Source organism: Salvelinus namaycush, chromosome 20 (assembly GCF_016432855.1).
Source record: "Salvelinus namaycush isolate Seneca chromosome 20, SaNama_1.0, whole genome shotgun sequence".
Taxonomy (NCBI): domain Eukaryota; kingdom Metazoa; phylum Chordata; class Actinopteri; order Salmoniformes; family Salmonidae; genus Salvelinus; species Salvelinus namaycush.
Window position 1 is genome coordinate 21919321 of NC_052326.1, and position 21491 is coordinate 21940811.

The window sequence follows — 21491 nt, forward strand, 5'->3', positions numbered from 1 at the left end:
CTATGACTGAGCTCCCCAAGGCCCTGTGTTACTGTGGATTATTAAAGTGGACATATAAAACTTCTCCATCCTACTTAAGTTCTTACGTGGATGTGACTCACTATGATTCAAGCGAGGAAGTTTGCAGAGATGCATGTAAGATAAAAGGCATTGAAAAGGAAGAAACAGTTATGCATTCTGTGGGATAGACTATATGGGCCTCATACAGCACATTTTAATCAGATTTGTTTTTAAAGCAGCATGCAATACTAGTAGGTTGCATCCTGTAGTCAGTCAAATAATATTGCTTAAAAACAGTTTTTAATACAACTTAAAATGGATGTTTGAATTGAAAGAACCACCTCTTTTTGATGGTGTGTTTTGAAGTAAGTGGTTAGTGTGTGTGTGTATGTGGGAGGTGGCGGGGTGGGGTGGGGGGGGGGGGGGGTAATGAGGGTCTCAGAGTGCAGTAGCCTTCTAATGAGGCCCCTGCCTTAACTCTCACACACTGGGCCACAACAAGTCTGCCACCCCTGCCCCAGCCTTCTCCCCCTTCCCCTGCCATAGAGACCTGGCGGAAATTGGGGGGCTCTGCACTGAAGTGGCCGTCACTTTGTATTACAGCTCCAGAGCTCCCGTCAGAGAGAGCTGTTAAAGAGACTGAACTTTGGCTCACTACCCCTCCCCCTGCCCTGTGACCAGCCTGGGTCCTGCCTGGGACAGAGGGGCAGTGCTGTGTGGTTCCACAGTGGGCTGGGGCCGGGGTCAGTGGGACCAGGGGCCCGTAATTGTGTCTGGTTTGGGAAGCTTGGAGGTTACATAAACATCATGTCACCCCTAATTAGCAGTGCCGGCCCCGTACCTCCCCCTTACTTTACAGAGAGAAAGTGAGTGTGTGTGTGTGTATTTTTGTTAATCAGACACGTTTGGAACCTAAAGCTATGTGCTGGGGGCTTGAAAGAAACAAATACATAAGTAAATTGGATGTGACTGGCGTGAAAGTGTTCCTCATGTGAACGACTCCCGTCCTCGGCTGCTGGAATTTGTTGACGAGGGGGAAACGAACAGGGTGTGAGGAGACGAGGTTAAGTTCTCATTCACCACCCCCAATCAAGCACATTACACATACTGTAACCCCCACCACACTCTGTTATGCTCATCAACAGTTTTCCTGTGACTGAGGACGTGCATGGTTGCCTAATAGTGCAGTATTTATTTTCATACTGTAGAGTCAGTCACATAATAAAGTGACGCTTGTTTTGTGAGGATATGACTAATTCCCACAAAATCAGAAAGGGTTCTGATTTTGGCCTTGATAAATAGCCCAGAAATCCTCATAATGATGAGTCACAACCAAACTATTCACTAATGATCAGCTTTTCTCCTCCATCAAATATTGAAAAGAGATGATCAACGCAATGTTTTCCATAATATTTAATGGTGGGCCTATAAACAATGAAAAGAGAAAGAGAGAAAGGGAGAGAGAAAGACAGAAAGAAAGGGAGAGAAGAGAGAAGTAGAGAGAGTGAAAAAGGGAGAGGGGGAGAGAGAGGTAATTTGGTGTGACTCTGAGGCAGCATGTCTGTGGCAGAGGAGGGGTGGCAGAACAGAGTGGGAGTTTTTTTAGTGAGACACAAATGTGTGACGATGACTTGATGAGTTAGGACAAGAGACGAAGAGAGGAGGGCAGTGATGAGACAAGCCCTCAGATGAGTAGTAATGCCTCAGTCCACCATCAGACACAGAATACTGTCTGCAACCCTCTGGTAATACTATTAGAGCTGGAATGTTAATACAGGAGTTGCTTGCCTGGGTTATACCGCTTTAGTGATTCATCTGTTGTGTGGCATGGGAGCAGCCTTAACAAGGCCTTATTGAGCAAAAAAATCAATGGTTTATTTTGGCTGTCTGCTCGGGGCCTGGAATGATACCCCTGGGCTGTGGGAAGGCACAGAAAACACCCACACACATGTAGAGTGGCTAGGGGTACAGGGGACAAATGGCTGAAGACAAAGCTAGCCTTTAGCTTTCTTTCATAATGATTACTGGGGGTTAATCATTTATAACACACACAATCTCGCTCTCTCATCATCATTGCTAGGGGATAAAATGGTTGCTAAAATCCCACCACCCCCCTTTAAGTGTTTAATCAGACACATCCCTGACATCTCACTGGCAGCATGTGATTTTGTCCTGTGCTCTAAAAGACACAGAGACCGCTAGTCTAAGTCCACTTCACTTCTCTGGTCCGACACACACTCACATGCACGGACGCACACACACACACACACACTGAAGGGCTGTTTGATTGAATGAGGAACACACACAAGCCCAACACCAGAGCTTTCAATGAGTGACCGATAAATGTTGTGGTTCTGAGAGGAATTCATGTTATCACCGTGTCAGTCATGTCTGCCGGGGATGTCTTTTACACCAATCACAAAATAGATAATGAATGGTATAGATGATCAATGACAGTGTCCCATTTTGTGTTGCCTTACAGGCAGTGAATCACATTGATTCTACAGTAGGTGCGAGGATAGTCATGTTTTGCTCAACAGTGATTGCCCTGTTTATCAATAGTTACAGTGTACGTATGGTCGATGCAACAGTGTTCCCTCATCCCTCAATCAAAACCATTAGCATTCTGCCTGGGACTTCCATGGAGCCCTGCAGTTGATGAATCAGACCTCCATAGTCCATATACTCATTTATGCTTCTGACTATGTTCTATACTGTGTGTAGCTCTATTAAATTGCAGAGGACATGTTTGTTTAGGCCTATCATTAGCCCAAGGTGAGCCAGGGAAGCTACTGCTACTACAGGGAGGAAGGAGACCGACTGAATTGGTTTCTTATCGGGTGAGCAGCTCATTGTGGGACTGAATCCCATTACTCAGCTCATGGGTGGCTGCTGTAATCTGGCGCACCACTATCATACAGTTGGGGAAGATTTACCACTTAATTATCCCCTAAATTACCAGGGCGAACTGTAACCAGGCCACTAAGAACAAACTGTAACCAGGCCACTAGGAAAACACTGTAACCAGGCCACTAGGAACACACTGTAACCAGGCCACTAGGAACACACTGTAACCAGGCCACTAGGAACACACTGTAACCAGGCCACTAGGAACACACTGTAACCAGGCCACTGGGAACAAACTGTAACAAGGCAATTGGGAATGAACTGTAACCAGGCCACTAGAAACTAACTGTAACCAGGCCACTAGGAATGAACTGTAACCAGGCCACTAAGAACAAACTGTAACCAGGCCACTAGAAACTAACTGTAACCAGGCCACTAGGAACAAACTGTAACCAGGCCACTAGAAACTAACTGTAACCAGGCCACTAGAAACTAACTGTAACCAGGCCACTAGAAACTAACTGTAACCAGGCCACTAGGAATGAACTGTAACCAGGCCACTAAGAACACACTGTAACCAGGCCACTAGACACTAACTGTAACCAGGCCACTAGGAATGAACTGTAACCAGGCCACTAAGAACACACTGTAACCAGGCCACTAAGAACAAACTGTAACCAGGCCACTAGGAATGAACTGTAACCAGGCCACTAGGAATGAACTGTAACCAGGCCACTAAGAACAAACTGTAACCAGGCCACTAGAAACTAACTGTAACCAGGCCACTAGGAATGAACTGTAGCCAGGCCACTAAGAACACACTGTAACCAGGCCACTAGACACTAACTGTAACCAGGCCACTAGGAATGAACTGTAACCAGGTCACTAAGAACAAACTGTAACCAGGCCACTAGGAATGAACTGTAACCAGGCCACTAAGAACAAACTGTATCCAGGCCACTAGAAACTAACTGTAACCAGGCCACTAGAAACTAACTATAACCAGGCCACTAAGAATGAACTGTAACCAGGCCACTAGACACTAACTGTAACCAGGCCACTAGGAACAAACTGTATCCAGGCCACTAGACACTAACTGTAATCAGGCCACTAAGAACACACTGTATCCAGGCCACTAGACACTAACTGTAACCAGGCCACTAGGAACAAACTGTAACCAGGCCACTAGGAACTAACTGTAACCAGGCCACTAGAAACTAACTGTAACCAGGCCACTAGAAACTAACTGTAACCAGGCCACTAAGAACACACTGTAACCAGGCCACTAAGAACAAACTGTAACCAGGCCACTAGAAACTAACTGTAACCAGGCCACTAGAAACTAACTGTAACCAGGCCACTAAGAACAAACTGTAACCAGGCCACTAGAAACTAACTGTAACCAGGCCACTAAGAACAAACTGTAACCAGCCCACTAGAAACAAACTGTATCCAGGCCACTAAGAACAAACTGTAACCAGGCCACTAGAAACTAACTGTAACCAGGCCACTAGAAACTAACTGTATCCAGGCCACTAGACACTAACTGTAACCAGGCCACTAAGAACACACTGTAACCAGGCCACTAGACACTAACTGTAACCAGGCCACTAGGAACAAACTGTATCCAGGCCACTAGAAACTAACTGTAACCAGGCCACTAGAAACTAACTGTAACCAGGCCACTAAGAACAAACTGTAACCAGGACACTAGAAACTAACTGTAACCAGGCCACTAAGAACAAACTGTAACCAGGCCACTAGAAACAAACTGTATCCGGGCCACTAAGAACAAACTGTAACCAGGCCACTAGAAACTAACTGTAACCAGGCCACTAGAAACTAACTGTAACCAGGCCACTAGAAACTAGCTGTAACCAGGCCACTAGAAACTAACTGTAACCAGGCCACTAGAAACAAACTGTATCCAGGCCACTAGAAACTAACTGTAACCAGGCCACTAGAAACTAACTGTAACCAGGCCACTAAGAACAAACTGTAACCAGGCCACTAGAAACAAACTGTATGCAGGCCACTAACAACAAACTGTAACCAGGCCACTAGAAACTAACTGTAACCAGGCCACTAGAAACTAACTGTAACCAGGCCACTAGGAACAAACTGTATCCAGGCCACTAGAAACTAACTGTAACCAGGCCACTAGGAACAAACTGTATCCAGGCCACTAGACACTAACTGTAACCAGGCCACTAAGAACACACTGTAACCAGGCCACTAGAGACTAACTGTAACCAGACCACTAGGAACAAACTGTATCCAGGCCACTAGAAACTAACTGTAACCAGGCCACTAAGAACAAACTGTAACCAGGCCACTAAGAACAAACTGTAACCAGGCCACTAGAAACTAACTGTAACCAGGCCACTAGAAACTAACTGTAACCAGGCCACTAGAAACTAACTATAACCAGGCCACTAAGAATGAACTGTAACCAGGCCACTAGACACTAACTGTAACCAGGCCACTAGGAACAAACTGTATCCAGGCCACTAGACACTAACTGTAACCAGGCCACTAAGAACACACTGTATCCAGGCCACTAGACACTAACTGTAACCAGGCCACTAGGAACAAACTGTATCCAGGCCACTAGAAACTAACTGTAACCAGGCCACTAGAAACTAACTGTAACAAGGCCACTAAGAGCAAACTGTAACCAGGCCACTAGAAACTAACTGTAACCAGGCCACTAAGAACAAACTGTAACCAGGCCACTAGAACCAAACTGTATCCAGGCCACTAAGAACAAACTGTAACCAGGCCACTAGAAACTAACTGTAACCAGGCCACTAGAAACTAACTGTAACCAGGCCACTAGAAACAAACTGTAACCAGGCCACTAAGAACAAACTGTAACCAGGCCACTAGAAACAAACTGTATCCAGGCCACTAAGAACAAACTGTAACCAGGCCACTAGAAACTAACTGTAACCAGGCCACTAGAAACTAACTGTAACCAGGCCACTAGGAACAAACTGTATCCAGGCCACTAGACACTAACTGTAACCAGGCCACTAAGAACACACTGTAACCAGGCCACTAGACACTAACTGTAACCAGGCCACTAGGAACAAACTGTATCCAGGCCACTAGAAACTAACTGTAACCAGGCCACTAGGAACAAACTGTAACCAGGCCACTAGAAACTAACTGTAACCAGGCCACTAGAAACTAACTGTAACCAGGCCACTAGGAACTAACTGTAACCAGGCCACTAGAAACTAACTGTAACCAGGCCACTAGAAACTAACTGTAACCAGGCCACTAAGAACACACTGTAACCAGGCCACTAAGAACAAACTGTAACCAGGCCACTAGAAACTAACTGTAACCAGGCCACTAGAAACTAACTGTAACCAGGCCACTAAGAACAAACTGTAACCAGGCCACTAGAAACTAACTGTAACCAGGCCACTAAGAACAAACTGTAACCAGCCCACTAGAAACAAACTGTATCCAGGCCACTAAGAACAAACTGTAACCAGGCCACTAGAAACTAACTGTAACCAGGCCACTAGAAACTAACTGTATCCAGGCCACTAGACACTAACTGTAACCAGGCCACTAAGAACACACTGTAACCAGGCCACTAGACACTAACTGTAACCAGGCCACTAGGAACAAACTGTATCCAGGCCACTAGAAACTAACTGTAACCAGGCCACTAGAAACTAACTGTAACCAGGCCACTAAGAACAAACTGTAACCAGGACACTAGAAACTAACTGTAACCAGGCCACTAAGAACAAACTGTAACCAGGCCACTAGAAACAAACTGTATCCAGGCCACTAAGAACAAACTGTAACCAGGCCACTAGAAACTAACTGTAACCAGGCCACTAGAAACTAACTGTAACCAGGCCACTAGAAACTAGCTGTAACCAGGCCACTAGAAACTAACTGTAACCAGGCCACTAGAAACAAACTGTATCCAGGCCACTAGAAACTAACTGTAACCAGGCCACTAGAAACTAACTGTAACCAGGCCACTAGAAACTAACTGTAACCAGGCCACTAAGAACAAACTGTAACCAGGCCACTAGAAACAAACTGTATGCAGGCCACTAACAACAAACTGTAACCAGGCCACTAGAAACTAACTGTAACCAGGTCACTAGAAACTAACTGTAACCAGGCCACTAGGAACAAACTGTATCCAGGCCACTAGACACTAACTGTAACCAGGCCACTAAGAACACACTGTAACCAGGCCACTAGACACTAACTGTAACCAGACCACTAGGAACAAACTGTATCCAGGCCACTAGAAACTAACTGTAACCAGGCCACTAAGAACACACTGTAACCAGGCCACTAAGAACAAACTGTAACCAGGCCACTAGAAACTAACTGTAACCAGGCCACTAGAAACTAACTGTAACCAGGCCACTAAGAACAAACTGTAACCAGGCCACTAGAAACAAACTGTATCCAGGCCACAAGAAACTAACTGTAACCAGGCCACTAAGAACAAACTGTAACCAGGCCACTAGAAACTAACTGTAACCAGGCCACTAAGAACAAACTGTAACCAGGCCACTAGAAACAAACTGTATCCAGGCCACTAAGAACAAACTGTAACCAGGCCACTAGAAACTAACTGTAACCAGGCCACTAGAAACTAACTGTAACCAGGCCACTAGAAACTAACTGTAACCAGGCCACTAGACACTAACTGTAACCAGGCCACTAAGAACAAACTGTAACCAGGCCACTAGAAACTAACTGTAACCTGGCCACTAGGAACAAACTGTAACCAGGCCACTAAGAACAAACTGTAACCAGGCCACTAGAAACAAACTGTAACCAGGCCACTAGAAACTAACTGTAAGCAGGCCACTAAGAACAAACTGTAACCAGGCCACTAGAAACTAACTGTAACCAGGCCACTAAGAACAAACTGTAACCAGGCCACTAGGAAAACACTGTAACCAGGCCACTAGGAACACACTGTAACCAGGCCACTAGGAACACACTGTAACCAGGCCACTAGGAACAAACTGTAACCAGGCAACTAGGAACACACTGTAACCAGGCCACTAGGAACACACTGTAACCAGGCCACTGGGAACAAACTGTAACAAGGCAATTGGGAATGAACTGTAACCAGGCCACTAGAAACTAACTGTAACCAGGCCACTAGGAATGAACTGTAACCAGGCCACTAAGAACAAACTGTAACCAGGCCACTAGAAACTAACTGTAACCAGGCCACTAGGAATGAACTGTAACCAGGCCACTAAGAACACACTGTAACCAGGCCACTAGACACTAACTGTAACCAGGCCACTAGGAATGAACTGTAACCAGGTCACTAAGAACAAACTGTAACCAGGCCACTAGGAATGAACTGTAACCAGGCCACTAGACACTAACTGTAACCAGGCCACTAGAAACTAACTATAACCAGGCCACTAAGAATGAACTGTAACCAGGCCACTAGACACTAACTGTAACCAGGCCACTAGGAACAAACTGTATCCAGGCCACTAGACACTAACTGTAACCAGGCCACTAAGAACACACTGTAACCAGGCCACTAGACACTAACTGTAACCAGGCCACTAGGAACAAACTGTATCCAGGCCACTAGAAACTAACTGTAACCAGGCCACTAGAAACTAACTGTAACCAGTCCACTAAGAACAAACTGTAACCAGGCCACTAGAAACTAACTGTAACCAGGCCACATAGAACAAACTGTAACCAGGCCACTAGAACCAAACTGTATCCAGGCCACTAAGAACAAACTGTAACCAGGCCACTAGAAACTAACTGTAACCAGGCCACTAGAAACTAACTGTAACCAGGCCACTAGAAACAAACTGTATCCAGGCCACTAGAAACTAACTGTAACCAGGCCACTAGAAACTAACTGTAACCAGGCCACTAAGAACAAACTGTAACCAGGGCACTAGAAACAAACTGTATCGAGGCCACTAAGAACAAACTGTAACCAGGCCACTAGAAACTAACTGTAACCAGGCCACTAGAAACTAACTGTAACCAGGCCACTAGGAACAAACTGTATCCAGGCCACTAGACACTAACTGTAACCAGGCCACTAAGAACACACTGTAACCAGGCCACTAGAAACAAACTGTAACCAGGCCACTAGGAACAAACTGTATCCAGGCCACTAGAAACTAACTGTAACCAGGCCACTAAGAACAAACAGTAACCAGGCCACTAGAAACTAACTGTAACCAGGCCACTAGAAATTAACTGTAACCAGGCCACTAAGAACAAACTGTAACCAGGCCACTAGAAACTAACTGTAACCTGGCCACTAGGAACAAACTGTAACCAGGCCACTAAGAACAAACTGTAACCAGGCCACTAGAAACTAACTGTAACCAGGCCACTAGAAACTAACTGTATCCAGGCCACTAGACACTAACTGTAACCAGGCCACTAAGAACACACTGTAACCAGGCCACTAGACACTAACTGTAACCAGGCCACTAGGAACAAACTGTATCCAGGCCACTAGAAACTAACTGTAACCAGGCCACTAAGAACAAACTGTAACCAGGCCACTAGAAACTAACTGTAACCAGGCCACTAAGAACAAACTGTAACCAGTCCACTAGAAACAAACTGTATCCAGGCCACTAAGAACAAACTGTAACCAGGCCACTAGAAACTAACTGTAACCAGGCCACTAGAAACTAACTGTAACCAGGCCACTGGAAACTAACTGTAACCAGGCCACTAGAAACAAACGGTATCCAGGCCACTAGAAACAAACGGTATCCAGGCCACTAGAAACTAACTGTAACCAGGCCACTAGAAACTAACTGTAACCAGGCCACTAAGAACAAACTGTAATCAGGTCACTAGAAACAAACTGTATCCAGGCCACGAAGAACAAACTGTAACCAGGCCAATAGAAACTAACTGTAACCAGGCCACTAGAAACTAACTGTAACCAGGCCACTAGGAACAAACTGTATCCAGGCCACTAGACACTAACTGTAACCAGGCCACTAAGAACACACTGTAACCAGGCCACTAGAAACAAACTGTAACCAGGCCACTAGAAACTAACTGTATCCAGGCCACTAGAAACTAACTGTAACCAGGCCACTAAGAACAAACTGTAACCAGGCCACTAGAAACTAACTGTAACCAGGCCACTAGAAACTAACTGTAACCAGGCCACTAAGAACAAACTGTAACCAGGCCACTAGAAACAAACTGTATCCAGGCCACTAAGAACAAACTGTATCCAGGCCACTAGACACTAACTGTAATCAGGCCACTAAGAACAAACTGTAACCAGGCCACTAGAAACTAACTGTAACCAGGCCACTAGGAACAAACTGTAACCAGGCCACTAAGAACAAACTGTAACAAGGCCACTAGAAACTAACTGTAACCAGGCCACTAGACACTAACTGTAACCAGGCCACTAAGAACAAACTGTAACCAGGCCACTAGAAACTAACTGTAACCAGGCCACTAGGAACAAACTGTAACCAGGCCACTAAGAACAAACTGTAACCAGGCCACTAGAAACAAACTGTAACCAGGCCACTAGAAACTAACTGTATCCAGGCCACTAGACACTAACTGTAACCAGGCCACTAAGAACACACTGTAACCAGGCCACTAGACACTAACTGTAACCAGGCCACTAGGAACAAACTGTATCCAGGCCACTAGAAACTAACTGTAACCAGGCCACTAAGAACAAACTGTAACCAGGCCACTAGAAACTAACTGTAACCAGGCCACTAAGAACAAACTGTAACCAGGCCACTAGGAACAAACTGTATCCAGGCCACTAGACACTAACTGTAACCAGGCCACTAAGAACACACTGTAACCAGGCCACTAGAAACAAACTGTAACCAGGCCACTAGGATCAAACTGTATCCAGGCGACTAGAAACTAACTGTAACCAGGCCACTAAGAACAAACTGTAACCAGGCCACTAGAAACTAACTGTAACCAGGCCACTAGAAACTAGCTGTAACCAGGCCACTAGGAACTAACTGTAACCAGGCCACTAGAAACTAACTGTAACCAGGCCACTAAGAACAAACTGTAACCAGGCCACTAGAAACTAACTGTAACCAGGCCACTAGAAACTAACTGTAATCAGGCCACTTGAAACTAACTGTAACCAGGCCACTAGACACTAACTGTAACCAGGCCACTAAGAACAAACTGTAACCAGGCCACTAGAAACTAACTGTAACCAGGCCACTAGAAACTAACTGTAACCAGGCCACTAAGAACAAACTGTAACCAGGCCACTAAGAACAAACTGTAACCAGGCCACTAGAAACTAACTGTAACCAGGCCACTAGAAACTAACTGTAACCAGGCCACTAAGAACACACTGTAACCAGGCCACTAGAAACTAACTGTAACCAGGCCACTAAGAACACACTGTAACCAGGCCACTAGAAACTAACTGTAACCAGGCCACTAAGAACAAACTGTAACCAGGCCACTAAGAACAAACTGTAACCAGGCCACTAGAAACTAACTGTAACCAGGCCACTAAGAACACACTGTAACCAGGCCACTAGAAACTAACTGTAACCAGGCCACTAAGAACAAACTGTAACCAGGCCACTAAGAACAAACTGTAACCAGGCCACTAGAAACTAACTGTAACCAGGCCACTAGAAACTAACTGTAACCAGGCCACTAAGAACAAACTGTAACCAGGCCACTAGAAACTAACTGTAACCAGGCCACTAGAAACTAACTGTAACCAGGCCACTAAGAACACACTGTAACCAGGCCACTAGAAACTAACTGTATCCAGGCCACTAGGAACAAACTGTAACCAGGCCACTAAGAACAAACTGTAACCAGGCCACTAGAAACAAACTGTAACCAGGCCACTAAAACAAACTGTATCCAGGCCACTAGACACTAACTGTAACCAGGCCACTAAGAACACACTGTAACCAGGCCACTAGACACTAACTGTAACCAGGCCACTAGGAACAAACTGTATCCAGGCCACTAGAAACTAACTGTAACCAGGCCACTAAGAACAAACTGTAACCAGGCCACTAGAAACTAACTGTAACCAGGCCACTAAGAACAAACTGTAACCAGGCCACTAGAAACAAACTGTATCCAGGCCACTAAGAACAAACTGTAACCAGGCCACTAGAAACTAACTGTAACCAGGCCACTAGAAACTAACTGTAACCAGGCCACTAGAAACTAACTGTAACCAGGCCACTAGAAACTAACTGTAACCAGGCCACTAGAAACAAACTGTATCCAGGCCACTAGAAACTAACTGTAACCAGGCCACTAGAAACTAACTGTAACCAGGCCACTAAGAACAAACTGTAACCAGGCCACTAGAAACAAACTGTATCCAGGCCACTAAGAACAAACTGTAACCAGGCCAATAGAAACTAACTGTAACCAGGCCACTAGAAACTAACTGTAACCAGGCCACTAGGAACAAACTGTATCCAGGCCACTAGGGACGGCTTGGCTGCTCCAATGGGCATTGCTGAGGAACACTGGTGTAGGGCCAGCCAGGTAAACCTCTTCCAAGAAATGTTTATGTTCTATCCAATTTAGCGACATTGTCCAATGCCACCACAACTAAATGAAAGTAAGCTAAAACAATGAAAATAGCCCATTAAGGTCAAATTTGATACTCTTGATTCTTCATAGGTTTATTCCTCTTATGCTTGGCTTTTATATTCATGCCTTCTAAACTACAGCTCTAAATAAAGGGGGTGTTTTCCACGCCTCTGTTGTGCTTCAGTGCTGCTAATGTGTCCAGCATTCAGTAGTAGAGGGAAGTGGGCAGAGAGAGGCTGCCAGGCTAGCCAGCGTAGGATGCAGGGTGTGCGGTGTGACAGTGACAGAAGGTGTCAGGAAGGGCACATATGGAAGGTGCCAGTGTGGGTCAGACGACCAGACAGACAGGAGGCCTCTGTAGACACCTGGAGCACAGCCCAGCCCTGACAGAGTGGCACAGCTCTACACACTGGGGCTCCAGCCAGCACAGTACGCACATACTGTGGCTACTACTTAGGACCAACTAGTGGAAGGAGAGAGAGCAGAGATTGTGTGATTTTTATTTGCATATGGCGTTAGGTATGCAGACTGCGGAGCTAGCTGACTGTAGGGTTAGATGACTTTAGCTAGATAACCTACGCATTCAATATGCATTTAATTACTTCCTGCCCTAAGAGAATTAGAGCATAGATTGGCACTTTATTAAGCCTTTTCCCCCACCACGTTCATAAATCAATGCTTAGTACAATGCTACATATTTTATTCAGACTAAATGAAAATTGTATGAATAATTATGTTTTGGCAAGACAAAAATATAAAAACAAAGGTCCTGCAGTAGGTTTTATCATATACTGTGTCTGGAGTTTAACTAATTTGTGAACATTTTTGAAAGAAGTTGGCAATAGAGATTGCATGAGTACCAAGCAGGGTTTAAAAAATCGGGCCCTTTTGTCCCGCTGGTCTGTAAAGGGTTGTATAATGTGAGGATGTAACTAATTGTTGTAGGCCACAATAGCTCTGATTGATGCTGAAATGTGCAAATAAATTGCGCTAATGCAGTCATTTATGCACTGTTGTTATTGCCCACAGTGTGCTTGTGGAGATGGTGAGTAAAGCATAAGTCATGAATAATTTAACATCTTTGCTTGGAATTTGTTGATATAAAAGGTCAGAATAACTGACTCTAAAAGAGATTGTGCACAACCTGATTTTCTGGTTGAAGAGCTTTCAGATTTTCAGTGCTGGTTAAACAAAACATATATAAGTAATGTGTCTTGTGAGTGAAAGGGGACATTTCTATTTTAAAATGAAGAAAACCACAGTTGGGTGTAAATATCAATTCATGCAAAGACCAAATTATATATCTGTAATACAAATTACAATGCTTTGGCAAACACCCTTCTTCATGTTATTGTGTATATTTTTTCAGTCGTATTTCTGTTTTTACATTTACAGTGCCATCAGAGAGTATTCTTACCCCTTGACCTATTTCACATTTTATTGTGTTACAGCCTGAATTCTAAATTCATGAAAGAAAATGAAATGTCACCCATCTACACACAACACCCCTTAATGAAAATGTGAAAACATGTTTTTAGAAATTGTTGAATTTTCTTTGAAAATAAAATAAATAAATATCTAATTTACATAAGTATTCACACCCCTGAGTCAATGATTTGTAGAAAGAACTTCAGCTGCGATTAAAGCTGAGTCCTCGGGACTGTGCACATTTTGGTTTCTGCCCTAGCACTACACAGCTGATTCAAATAATCAACTAATCATCAGGCTTTGATAATTTGAATCAGCTGTGTAGTGTTAGAGCAAAAACCAAAACGTGCACCCCTTGGGGTCCCGAGGACCGAGTTTTGGAAACACAGCTCTAAGAGCTTTCCACACATGGATTGTGCAACATTTACCCATTATTCTTAAAAAATTCTTCAAGCTGTCAATTTGGTTGTTGATCATTGCTAGACAATCATTTTCACGGCTTGCCATAGATTTTTTTCAAGAAGATTTCAATCAAAACTGTAACTTGGCCACTCGGGAACATTCACTTTCCTCTTGGTATGCAACTCCAGTGTAGATTTGACCTTGTGTTTTAAGTTATTGTCCTGCTGAAAGGTGAATTCATCTCCCAGTGTCTTGTTCGAAAGCAAACTGAACTAGGTTTTCCTCTAGATTTTGCCTGTGCTAAGCTCCATTACATTTATTTTTATCCTGAAAAACTGTCCTTAATGATTACAAGCATACTGTACCCATAACATGATGCAGCCACCACTATGCTTGAAAATATGAAGAGTGGTACTCAGTAATGTGTTGTATTGGATTTGCCTCAAACATAACACTTTGTATTCAGGACAAAAAATGTGTTGCTTTGCCACATTTTTTGCAATATTACTTTAGTGCCTTGTTGCAAACAGGAGGCATGTTTTGGAATAGTTGTATTCTGTTCAGACATCCTTCTTTTCACTCTGTCAATTAGGATACTATTGTGGAGTAACTACAATGTTGTTGATCCATTCCAAGTTTTCTCCTAAAGGAGCCATTAAGCACATTTTTACTCCTGAACTGATTTAGGCTTGCCATAACAAAGGGGTTGAATACTTATTGACTCAAGACATTTCAGCTTTTCATTTTTAATTAATTAGATTTTTTTTTTTAAACATCATTCCACTTTGACATTATGGGATTTTGTGTGTAGGCCAGTGACAAAAACGAAAAATGTAATACATTATAAATTCATGCTGTAACACAACAAAATGTCGGAAAAGTCAAGGAATGTGAATACTTTCTGAAGGCTCTGTAAGAACAAAGTGGGAGACAGGAAGAAGGGGACTGTATTATCTTTACCTCTCCTCCCTCCTCCTTCCCTCTCCACCTCTGGTCTCTAATTAATCTCCTGGTTGTTGAAATATCGGAGGGAAAGATGCTCTCTGAAATATTTATGTGTTATGTTTCTGTCTGGTCTTTTTGTTCTGCTTTGATTACATTTGGAATTGCTTTCTCTTCTATTTCTGGAGCCATTTAACAGGAATGAGTGTTTTTATGTGCCGGAACGAATGAGGATTTAAGTGTCTGCTCTAAGCAAATTTACAGCAGAGAGATGGTACTGTATGTGAGTACATACTGACTCATACACACACACACATACATACACTTCACAGACACACACATACACACACTTCACAGACACACACATACACAAAAAGAGGCGCATGTCTGTGTCGACTCAGACACACCACAGACACACCACTGTAAAAAATGTTGAAGCAATTATCTATTTTGTTTACAGAAGCGTGATGCCTACCTAGAAAAGTGTAGAAAATTCAATATTGACATAATGATTCACACTGGAAAAAAACAAAGTCACTATTGTTCAATTTAAACTTTAAAATAGTTTTTCTTGGAATCTGAGGGACCGCTTTCTTTACCTCAACAACCTTGGTGTCCTTTCAAATATTGTCTTCCCTTTCAGTGTGACATAGGTGAGGTCAATCTCTAAGATCACGAGTTACATGCACATATCTTTCCCATGATTCACTCTGAGGTTTTAAGTAAATTGAGTTCAAGCTGAGATCAACTATTTTAAATCCTGGCCATTGTGTGTCATATAGTAAATCCTTATCTGTAAATGCAGATAAGAAATGTATAAGTGGGTAACAAAAGTTAATGTATGTGCAGTGCAACTACAGCAAATGTTCTGTATCCAGTCTTTCAATGTCCGGTACACAGTAGATTATCCAGGACAATGGTGTTGTATTATAGCATCCGCTCAGGATCTTCTGAAGGCCTACACTCTTTTAAGGTCAAAAGTGTCTTATTCACTTGACAAAAGAAACTCAAACTCATAGAACTGATTCTTTTACAATAAAAGTAGTAGTAGAACCTTTTTGCGGTTCTTCAGATTTAGTGACCCCTGCTCACTCAACTATCTCCTGAAGAAGCCGGTTCAGGAGCCAGATACAGAAAATCGGAATGCAGAATAAACTAACTGTGGCTATGCTAGAGCCTGTGAGTCAGAGCTTTGATGCGCAGACTGAATAACCAATCAGGCCCAAGCCCAGCAGAGTACATGTATTGTATTGCTACCAGTGGCTGCCAAGTGACTGCAGAGAGAGTTCCCACCTTTTCACTTAACACTGTCCCCTCACTCCTCTCCCAGTCTCTGCTTCAGGTCTTGGGTGAGCAGAACTACTTGGTGGCATAGTGTGCTTAGATTAGATCTAACCTCCCTGTAAGCATCTGAAACTTCTTAAGCCCCTGGAGTGCCTATTTTAAAATTAGATGTTTGTGTACGAGTGCATTAAGGCCCCAATCTTTTCCAGCGCAGATGGTTTAAAGCTTGATGAACTGAAATCTTGCTTGTGTAGCTTTACTGCATTGGAAACTCTTTGGAGACGTAAAAACCCACAATTCATTGCAGATGGGGAACAGGGCCGGCTGCCAGCGTGCCAAAAGTATATGCAAATACAGGCCTCCCCCTTTAAGAGCTCTCGAAGCATGCCTCGTAAACGGAGAGCAGTCGGAGGGAGAGAGAGTGCAGGCAGCACCAACAGCCTGTTTAGGAGGCTGCCTGACTGCATGGTGGAGGAGCAGCTGGCTGGCCCATTGGGAGAGACGGTGCCGTGGAGGAAATATAGTTTTACTGTGAAAGGGGACAGGGATTTACGAGGGCTGATCTGTTCTCGCTATCCCCCAAATCATAGCATTTCTCCCTGCACTAGAACCTCAAATCAAATCATAGCCACATGGTCATTGACCATGCTGCATATTGGCAAGTCAGATATTCAAAGAGAAGTCCTAAATCCAAGTCACTTTCCCAGATTCAACAACCAAGATAGAAGGTTGACTGTTCTGTCTCTCCAACCTTGTTTTTTTTTAGCAGACTTTGGCATTTCACTAGATTTTCATTGTAATAGTGCAGGGTTTTAAAGATGGGAAGGGGAACAAAGGGAGAAAGGGGAAATCACTTGAAGTGGCATTGTCTCTCCCAACCACAAACTGCAACTGTGATTACTATAATGACTGTGCCACCCACCCCTCGGAGCATGGCTCTGTAATGGCTGCTGCTTCTCTGTCTCTGTGGTGGCAGAAGCTCCAGCTGGCCAACGTGGTCCTGCACCCAGACCCAGGCCCTGTCCAGGCCCAAGCAGGGTGAGATGTGATGGGCAGGGGGGCCCTCTCCTGTGCCTCTCCCATCCTGCATCCTGGTCTCAGTCCACCAGCTCGCTTAATGAAGATGCCCATCAAGCTCAGAAGGGAACAGAATCAATAGGCTGAGCTGAAAGGGGACCAGCATTCTTGGGGGAAGACAGGGAGGAGGGGGGAGAGAGGGAGGGAGGGACACATGCAGGGGAGGGAGGAAGGTAAAGCCCACCAAATGAGTGTAGCAGAATAGAAGAGTATAGAACAAAGAGTAGACTGGGTAGAGGATGTACATGGGATCGATCAGTGGCCTGAGGAAATTGATTCTCTGTGTTTTCAAAAGCATGCCCCATTACATTGGCATGGATTTAATAACTCTGTAAAGCCCATCTTTGATTGATTATGGAAGTTACTACAGTAGGTGTTCAAACACAACAGTAAAACATCTATTGGGATGTTGCACAAAATAGAGCCTTTTATATTTTGTTACTGGGCCCCAGCCGGAGCGTCATGCTAGAATAGAGCCCGAAGCCTCAATGTCTTTTATCAGATCCAAGGGCTTTACAGGAACTCACTACACTTTCACATTAAACAGCACTGCCAATACTACTTACAGTAATACACTACCTTTAGTATTTAGTATTTTATTAGGATCCCCATTAGCTGTTGCTGAAGCTACTCTCCCTGGGGTCCACACAAAACAACGTGACATAATACAGAACATGAATAAACAAGAACAGCTTAAGGACTGAACTACACACATTTAAAAAGAGAACAATAGAACCAAAATGGTACATACTGAAAGTTACCCTCATTACTGACAATTTAATTTAATTTAATTATTTAACTAGGCAAGTCAGTTAAGAACAAATTAATATTTTCAATGACAGCCTAGGAACAGTGGGTTAACTGCCTTGTTCAGGGGCAGAACGACAGATTTTTACCTTGTCAGCTCAGGGATTCAATCTTGCAACCTTTCGGTTACTAGTCCAAAGCTCTAACCACTAGGCTACCTGTCGGCCCAGTTAACCTCATTACTGACAGTTACCCACACATCAGTACATATCCACGTGCTTAAGAGTTATTTAGGTCAGATAGGGGAGAGGTGTTGTGTTGTTTTATTAGGGTTTTTTTAAAGCAAATTTTGCTGTTTGCTTGAGTCATTTGAGAAGGAAGAGGGTTCCATGTGATCATTGCTCTATTGTGTGTTGCCTTGAATTCATTCTGGATTTGTGGACTGTGCCCTGATGGCATGTATGGTGGGGTAAGTATGTCTGTCAGATCAGACAGAAACAAATACAATGCTTCTAGTATGTCTCTCCTCTACTTTGAACCAAGAGAGACTGACATGCATACGGTTGACATAAGCCCTCTGTGTAGATTGAAGGGCAAGACGTGCTGCACTGTTCTGGGCCAGCTGCACGTTTTCTAGCTCCTTCTTGACAGCACTTGACAATATCACCAGGCAATAGTCAGTATTTACGTAGATAAAACTAAAGCCTGCAGGACTTGTTTGGTCAACTGTGGTGTTAACAATGCTGAGAATCTCTTTATCACCGACAGACCTCGCCCCATCTTTACAACAATTTCATCAATATGCCTTGACCATGACAATTTACAGTCTTAAGGTGACATCAAGAAGTTTAGTCCCCTCACCTTGCTTAACCGTCATGTCATTCATTACCAGATTGAGAGGTCTAGAACTGAGATCATAGGGAAATATTTGTACCAAATACAATGCTTTTAGTTTTAGATGGGTAGAGGACTAGTTTATTACTAGCCACCCATTCCAAAACTGATGCAACTCTTTGTTTAGGGTTGCAGTGATTTCACTAGATGTGGTTGAGTCATCAGCCTACATGGACACACAGGCTTTGATGCTTTTAATGCTGTTGGTAGATCATCAGTAAAAATAGAGAACAGTAAATGGCCAAGACCGCTAGCTGCCTTCCAGAATACTACACTTTATATGTTTTACATTGGAGAAGCTTCCATTAAAGAAACCCTCTGTGTTCTATTGGATAGATAGCTCAGCTCTCAACCAATGATATGACAGAGGATGGAAAGCCATAACCTATACATGTTTCCAATGACATGTTATGGTCAATAATATCAAAGGCTGCACTGAAGTCTAAAAATACAGCTCCCACAATCTTCTTATTATCAATTTCTTTCAGCCAATCATCAGTAATTTGTGTCAGTGCAGTAGGCCTACATGTTGAGTGCCCTTTCCTATAAACATGATAGTAAGTAGTCTGTTGTTCATTTGTCCAAACAAAAAAACAATATATGTACAAACGTATGTGGACACCCCTTCAAATGAGTGGATTCAGCTATTTCAGCTACACCCGTTGCTGACAGGTGTATAAAATCGAACACACAGCCATGCAATCTCCATAGACAAACATTGGCAACAGAATGGCCTTACTGAAGAGCTCAGTGACTTCCAACAAGTCAGTTTGTCTAATTTCTGTACTGCTAGAGCTGCCCCAGGCAACTGTAAGCTCACAGAACAGGACCGCCGAGTGCTGAAGCACGTAACGTGTAAAAATCGTCTGTCCTTGGTTGCAACACTCACTACCGAGTTCCAAACTGCCTCTGGAATCAACTTCAGCACAATAACTTAATGAAATGGGTTTCCATGGCCGAGCAGCCGCACACAAGCCTAAGATTACCATGCGCAATGCCAAGCATCGGCTGGAGTGGTGTAAAGCTCGCCGACATTGGACTCGGGAGCTGTGGAAACGCGTTCTCTGAAGTGATGAATCACGCTTTACCATCTGGCAGTCCGACGGACGATTCTGGGTTTGGCGGATGCCAGGAGAACGCTACCTGCTCAAATGCATAGTGCCAACTGTAAAGTTTGGTGGAGGAGGAATAATGGTCTGGGGCTGTTTTTCATGGTTCAGGCTAAGCCCCTTAGTTCCAGTAAAGGGACATCTTAACGCTACAGCATTCAATGATATTCTAGACGATTCTGTGCAACAGTTTGGGAAGGCCCTTTTCAGCATGACAATGCCCCCATACACAAAGCGATGTCCATATAGATATGGTTTTGTCGAGATCGGTGTGCAAGAACCCGACTGGCCTGCACAGAGCCCTGACCTCCACCCCAATCAAACACCTTTGGGACGAATTGGAACGCAGACTGCGAGCCAAGCGTAATTGCTCAACATCAGTGCCGGACCTCACTAGTGCTCTTGTAGCTGAATTGAAGCAAGTCCCCTCAGCAATGTTCCAACATCTAGTGGAAAGCCTTCCCAGAAGAGTGGAGGCTGTTATAGCAACAAAGAGGGGACAACTCCATATTAAATGGCCATGATTTTGGAATGAGATGTTCGACGAGCCGGTGTCCACATATTTTGGTCATGTAGTGTCGCATTGTATCTGGTCAAACACCATTTTTCCAAAAGTTTTCTAAAAGCCGGCAGCAAGCTGATTGGTCGACTGTTAGAACCAGTAAAAGGTTTTCTCCAGAACACCCACCTTGTCCTCGAACCTCAGGAACTTTACCACTATCAACCTGGGTCTGTCACCTGGACTGGAGGTTTTTTCCAGTCCTCTTGGTGCGCTCCAGCTCAATCTCCCTGTGATCCATCATCAGCTTTTCAGTTATCATTTTCCTCAATTTCTCCTCAGAATCAGTCCAGGTCTCATGTGGAGACACTGGTGATTCCATCCAGAACAATGTTATTTCACCTTGATTGTCCTTCTAGATAATCCTGTTTCCCTATAATTGTTAACATAGATTTATAGACAGTGCTGATGTCGTTTCTCGTGGTCGTACAGTTAATGTCCATCTTGCTGCAGTCCTGCTTCATCACTTCAAGCTCTCCCTGGGTTAGAATTCAACCATTTGAACTTTTCTGGTCAGATCGTCCATTATTGTGTTTGTTGTATCCACCAATATTTAGACAAAGCTCTTGAAGCTATTCTCCTGCTATTGAAACAGCTCCTGGTAAAAA

General features: G+C 43.9%; 1 protein-coding gene across 1 annotated transcript in view; it reads left to right on the forward strand.

The window, feature by feature from the left end:
* The window catches only part of ephb2b (eph receptor B2b), a 177231-nt gene that overhangs the window by 127268 nt on the left and 28472 nt on the right, over positions 1-21491 (forward strand). The gene's annotated exons all lie outside the window — the stretch shown is intronic.